General features: G+C 45.8%; 2 non-coding genes across 2 annotated transcripts; both read left to right on the top strand.

The window, feature by feature from the left end:
* Positions 1-2,699: 2,699 nt before the first annotated feature.
* TRNAR-ACG (transfer RNA arginine (anticodon ACG)) lies at positions 2,700-2,777 on the top strand. The gene has a single exon. It is a non-coding gene; the product is annotated as a tRNA-Arg (tRNA).
* A 2,361-nt stretch (positions 2,778-5,138) lies between these two features.
* Positions 5,139-5,216, top strand: TRNAR-ACG (transfer RNA arginine (anticodon ACG)). The gene has a single exon. It is a non-coding gene; the product is annotated as a tRNA-Arg (tRNA).
* Positions 5,217-6,101: the final 885 nt, after the last annotated feature.

Genomic DNA, 6,101 nt, shown 5'->3' with positions numbered 1-6,101 from the left:
TACTCCTCCCGGTGGCGGATCTCGTTCTCATGCCGTCGTTCACGCGAAGCATTGATGGAGCTTCGCGCGTCTCGGCGACTGTTGATGGCGTGTCGTAGATCATTCGGCGGGTGAGCAAGCGGTAGAAGATGGTTGGCTGCCTGGGTGAACAGTCGTCGGTAGCCCTCGGCGTCGGGAGTCCGTCAGCTATCCGAGCTAGTACTCCTCCAACTTCACTCGGCGTGTTCATGGCTCGGGCGAAGTCGGGATTCAGGTTGCGTCCGAAGAGTGGATTCTCCCAGCGTTGCCTTGCGTCTTGCTCAGCTTGTTCTTGAGCTCGACGGCAATCACGTCGTCGGGAGTTCCTTCGTTCCCTGAAGACGCGTTCCTCCGGAGTTTCTACTATCTCCGAGACCTCGTCCCGCGAGACAGGTTGCTCCAGATCCCGTTCTCCGGCCTCGTGGTGTCGCCGAATGTTTCGGCGCCGGTTTCTCCGTCGGCGGGATTCCCGCTGAGGTGGTTCTTCTCCGGGCGCGGTCGGCTCGTCGTCGGAGACGGGGGGTGACTCCACTCTCCCGATGAAGAGGACGTCGGGGTAGAATGGTTCGGTGGTCGTGACGATCTTTTTTCCGTTCCCCTTTGAGGGTGGAGGAACGGAAAGAGCAGCTTGCTTTCTCCCGACTTCTTTCTTCCTTGCGACCTGTGTCCATTCTTTCGTCGGGAGGTAGATAATGGAGTTCTCCGAGTCAGCGGGCTCTCGGCCCCTGGCTTGCTGAGGGCGATCTTTTTTTGGAGCGCTGGAGGTCGCGCTTTTTCCTCCCTCGCCCCGATATTCTCGGAGCGTGTTGGAGTGGACTTCTTCTTTGGCGGATCGGCGATGCGATGTAGACTTCCCTCTTCATCTGCTATGGATGAGATTGTTCCAAAGCAGAACACGGATCCGGGACGGAGGGTGATCTTGCTGTGGAAGGTGACGGTTATTGAGCTATCTTGGATCGGCGACACACCCCCTACCTGGCGCGCCAGTTGTCGGTGTTTTGGGTCCGACCGCACACCCGGGGTTGCCCCTCAAGGTGTTTTTAGGAGTAGGACGGTGTCGCCGACTGTAGCAAAATGGTTCGTGCCGGGTGCACGAGGGACAGTGGACAATGTTTACAGGTTCGGGCCGCTTAGAGATGCGTAACACCCTACGTCCTGGTGAGTATGCTTGGTGAATGAGGTTACAAGGTAGCTCTCTGAATTGAGAATGCAGAGAGTTGAGGTGGGTGGCTGAGTAATAGGGTCGATCGTTCTGAAGGGGTGCCCCCTAGGCCTTATATACTCGACCGTGGGGCAATACATGTGGATATGATAACAATGTGTAACTAAAAGATAGTGAACTGTTTGAGTATATCTCCCTATAGTTCTGCCGACCTATCCTCGCATGGCTCCGTTGCATGGGGGCTCCAGCGCGGGAAAGTCTGATCTTTGTTGTGGTCGCTCGCTCAACGTTGTGGGCCGTCCGGGTTCGCACCAATCTGGCCTCATGTCAACCTGCTTTGCTGATTGTCCCTCCCCAGGCCCACGAAAGAATGACCTTACGATTTATTGGGCCCTTGGGCCTTTCGTGAGATCTTTTACTCTTCCAGTGGACCCGAGGGATATCTGTCCCCCACACCTTGTGCATTTGTTTAGCAAGTAGTTGAAGTATTGTCTTAGCATTGTTGTATTTCTAGTAGTATTCTAGAACGTCGTGAGACAGTTCGGTCCATATCCTGTGTGGGCGTTAGAGCATTGAGAGAACCTTTCCCTAGTACGAGAGGACCAGGAAGGACGCACCTCTGGTGTACTAGTTATCATGCCTACGGTAAACGTTGGGTAGCCAAGTGTGGAGAGGATAACTGCTGAAAGCATATAAGTAGTAAGCCCACCCCAAGATGAGTGCTCTCTCCTCCGACTTCCCTAGAGCCTCCGGTAGCACAGCCGAGACAGTGACGGGTTCTCCACCCATACGGGGATGGAGCGACAAAAGTATGGAAATAGGATAAGGCAGCGGCGAGATGAACCATTTAAATAGGTGTTAAGTGGAAGTGCAGTGATGTATGAAGCTGAGGCATCCTAACGAACGAACAATTTGAACCTTGTTCCTACATGACCTGATCAAATCAATCAGACACTTGCCATCTATCTTCAAAGTTCAACTCTTTGATGAAAAGAAAAGATGAAAAAACCAAAAAAAGCTCTGCCCTTCCATCTCTAGGATAAATAGAGAGGGAGGGCAGAGTCCTTTGGTGTCCCTTCCAGTTAAGAATTGGGACTTCACAATTACTAGCCAATATTTCTCTCATGCCTTTTCTCATTCATGGTTCGATATTCTGGTGTCCTAGGCATAGAGGAACAACACCAATCCATCCCAAATTTGGTGGTTGAACTCTACTGCGGTGATGATACTGTAGGGGAGGTCCTGCGGCAAAATAGCTCGATGCCAGAATGATAAAAAGCTTAACACCTCTTATTTGACTTTTTCACTATTTTGAAATATGAAAAAGATCGAAATCCAAAACGCAAAGGTCATCTTATTCAAAACCTCAATCATCCCCTCTCTCCCACTTCACACCTCAGAACGCACTGTTCTTATAGAGAGAAAGGCGCTTTCCCATCTTCTTAACCCGAAATGAAATGGCTGAGGAGAAGAAGGTTCCTTTTGGGGGGTATCCCCGGGAAGAGATCCAGTTGAGACGGGGTGGGCCTGTAGCTTAGAGGATTAGAGCACGTGACTACGAATCACGGTGTCGAGGGTTCGAATCCCTCCTCGCCCACAACCTTCCAAAGGGGGAAGGACCTTTACTTTCTCCCTGAGGGTAGGAAAATCATGATCGGAATAGCGGACGTAAAGCTATTGAACTTGGGTATGCTCTTTCCTTTTGTCGAAGTGGAATCGTAGAACAGAATGTGATACGATGAGACAGAATGCAATAGAAACAAGGATAGCGAACAAGTTACCTACTCCTAAGTGTCAAAGCAAGCCAGCCGACCGCTCTACCACTGAGCTACTGAGGAACAAGGGGAGATTCGACCTCCTAGAGTTCAACTCCCGCTCTCAACCCGTGAACAATATGAGTCCGAAGCTTCTTTCGTAACTCTCGGAATCTCTTCGTAGTGGCTCCGTTCCATGCCTCATTTCATAGGGAAGCCCAAAGTGGCTCTATTTCATTCTATTTCACTTCTTAGCACTTCCTATCATTTAATATCCATTCCTTTGGTCTTGTTGACATAAGAGATTTCATTTATAGTCTATCTCTTTCTATATATGGAAAGTCAAGAAATTCTCATCGAAACATCGAGAAATTGTGCATGTAGAAAACTCTAAAGAAATAAAAAAGGAGACCGATGCCATGATTTTCAAATCTTTTCTACTTAAGTAGTCTAAGTTTCTTGATGAGGATAATTAATTCGGTCGTTGTGGTCGGACTCTATTATGGATTTCTGACCACATTCTCCATAGGTCCCTCTTAGATCTTCTTTCTCCAATCTTGGGTTAGGGAAGAAGGAGATATTCACGATCTTATTGCAAGTTGTTGGGGGTGAAGTTGGGCTCTTGCTTAGGGTCTAATTATTGTTGAATTTTAGAAAAGCCCAATTCACTCCCCCTCTTGGGCATCGTGATCCTTTCAATTGGTATCGGAGCCTTGTTGCTCTTAGATTAGCTTAACTGCTAGAGTAACGATGTCCGGTGGGGTGGACCTCCTCCCGTTTTTGATGGTGGCGATTTTCCATATTGGAAAATTCGTATCGAAGCTTATTTAGAGGCTATAGACATTGGTGCCTACAAAGCCGCCACATAAGGGTTCCCCGAACCTAGAGATCCCACAAATCTTGTAGAAGAGTTTAACTATGAGAAATAGAATGCTAAGGCCAAAAACACTCTTTTTAGAGGCCTTTGCAAAGATGTCTTTAATAGAGTAAGAAATCATAGAAATGCTCATGATTTGTGGATGGATATATGTGCTCTACATGAAGGGACTAGAAGTGAGCGTGAGGAGAGATATCATATTGCTATGAGAAAGTTAAATTCTTTTGAGATGCTTGCAAATGAAAATGCCAATGCTATCTACTCACGTCTCAATATTCTTGTAGAGGAATTAAATGGCTTGGGGCTTACACAAATCTCACAACCGGATGTTGTGAGGAAGATTCTCAGTGTCCTCCCAATTGATAAATTTGGACACATTGTCACAGTGCCGCATCAGATGGATCTTTCAGTTGTTACTCCTACATAAATATTAGGAAAGATCAATGCTCATGAGATGTACATGCACATCAATGACAAGGATGAGTCATCTTCCAAGAGAGGATTTGGCTGTCAAAGCCAATCAAGAAAAAAAAGGAAAAGCTAAAGTACAAATTGAGGAGGAATCCTCAAGTGATGATGATCTTGATGCTAACATTGCCCTGATGGTGAGGAAGACCACCAAGATCTTAAAGAATCTCAACAGAGAAGGCATCAAGTTTGACTCAAGAAAGAAGAAATTCTTCTCCAGTAAAATAAAGCCCTTTTCTGAAATGGACTGCTACAATTGTGGAGAGCTTGGTCATCTTGCTCATCAATGCAATAAGCCCAAGAAGAACAAGTTCAAGGGCAAGAAAGAAGATGACAATGATGACGAGAAAAAGGAAAAGATATTCTTTAAGAGGAAGGGTGGAAAGCACAAGAGGTTCCACAAAAATAAAAATAGAAAGGCATACATTGTTTGTGACTTTCACAATTACTAGCAAATATTTCTCTCATGCCTTTTCTCGTTCATGGTTCGATATTCTGGTGTCCTAGGCGTAGAGGAACAACACCAATCCATCCCGAATTTGGTGGTTAAACTCTACTGCGGTGACGATACTGTAAGGGAGGTCCTGCGGCAGAATAGCTCGATGCCAGAATGATAAAAAGCTTAACACCTCTTATTTGACTTTTTCACTATTTTGAAATATGAAAAAGATCCAAATCCGAAACGCAAAGGTCATCTTATTCAAAACCTCAATCATCCCCTCTCCCACTTCACACCTCAGAACACACTATTCTTATAGAGAGAAAGGCGCTTTCCCATCTTCTTAACCCGAAATGAAATGGCTGAGGAGAAGAAGGTTCCTTTTGGGGGGTATCCCCGGGAAGAGATCCAGTTGAGACGGGGTGGGCCTATAGCTTAGAGGATTAGAGCACGTGACTACGAATCACGGTGTCGAGGGTTCAAATCCCTCCTCGCCCACAACCTTCCAAAGGGGGAAGGACCTTTACTTTCTCCCTGAGGGTAGGAAAATCATGATCGGAATAGCGGACGTAAAGCTATTGAACTTGGGTATGCTCTTTCCTTTTGTTGAAGTGGAATCGTAGAACAGAATGTGATACGATGAGACAGAATGCAATAGAAACAAGGATAACGAACAAGTTACCTACTCCTAAGTGTAAAAGCAAGCCTTTTAATTCAATTCTTTATTCTTACATTAAAGAATGAATCAAATCTCCCCAAGTAGGATTCGAACCTACGACTAGTCAGTTAACAGCCGACCGCTCTACCACTGAGCTACTGAGGAACAAGGGGAGATTCGACCTCCTAGAGTTCAACTCCCTCTCTCAACCCGTGAACAATATGAGTCCGAAGCTTCTTTCGTAACTCTCGGAATTTCTTCGTAGTGGCTCCGTTCCATGCCTCATTTCATAGGGAAGCCCAAAGTGGCTCTCTTTCATTCTATTTCACTTCTTAGCACTTCCTATCATTTAATATCCATTCCCTTGGTCTTGTTGACATAAGAGATTTCATTTATAGTCTATCTCTTTCTATATATGGAAAGTCAAGAAATTCTCATCGAAACATCGAGAAATTGTGCATATAGAAAACTCTAAAGAAAGAAAAAAGGAGACCCATGCCATGATTTTCAAATCTTTTCTACTTAAGTAGTCTAAGTTTCTTGATGAGGATAATTAATTCGGTCGTTGTGGTCGGACTCTATTATGGATTTCTGACCACATCCTCCAAAGGTCCCTCTTAGATCTTCTTTCTCCAATCTTGGTTTAGGGAAGAAGGAGATATTCACGATCTTATTGCTAGTTGTTGGGGTGAAGTTGGGCTCTTGCTTAGGGTTTAATTATAGTT

The sequence above is a fragment of the Zea mays genome, chromosome 3, assembly GCF_902167145.1.
Source record: "Zea mays cultivar B73 chromosome 3, Zm-B73-REFERENCE-NAM-5.0, whole genome shotgun sequence".
Taxonomy (NCBI): domain Eukaryota; kingdom Viridiplantae; phylum Streptophyta; class Magnoliopsida; order Poales; family Poaceae; genus Zea; species Zea mays.
This window is presented reverse-complemented; position numbering and strand designations above follow the sequence as displayed.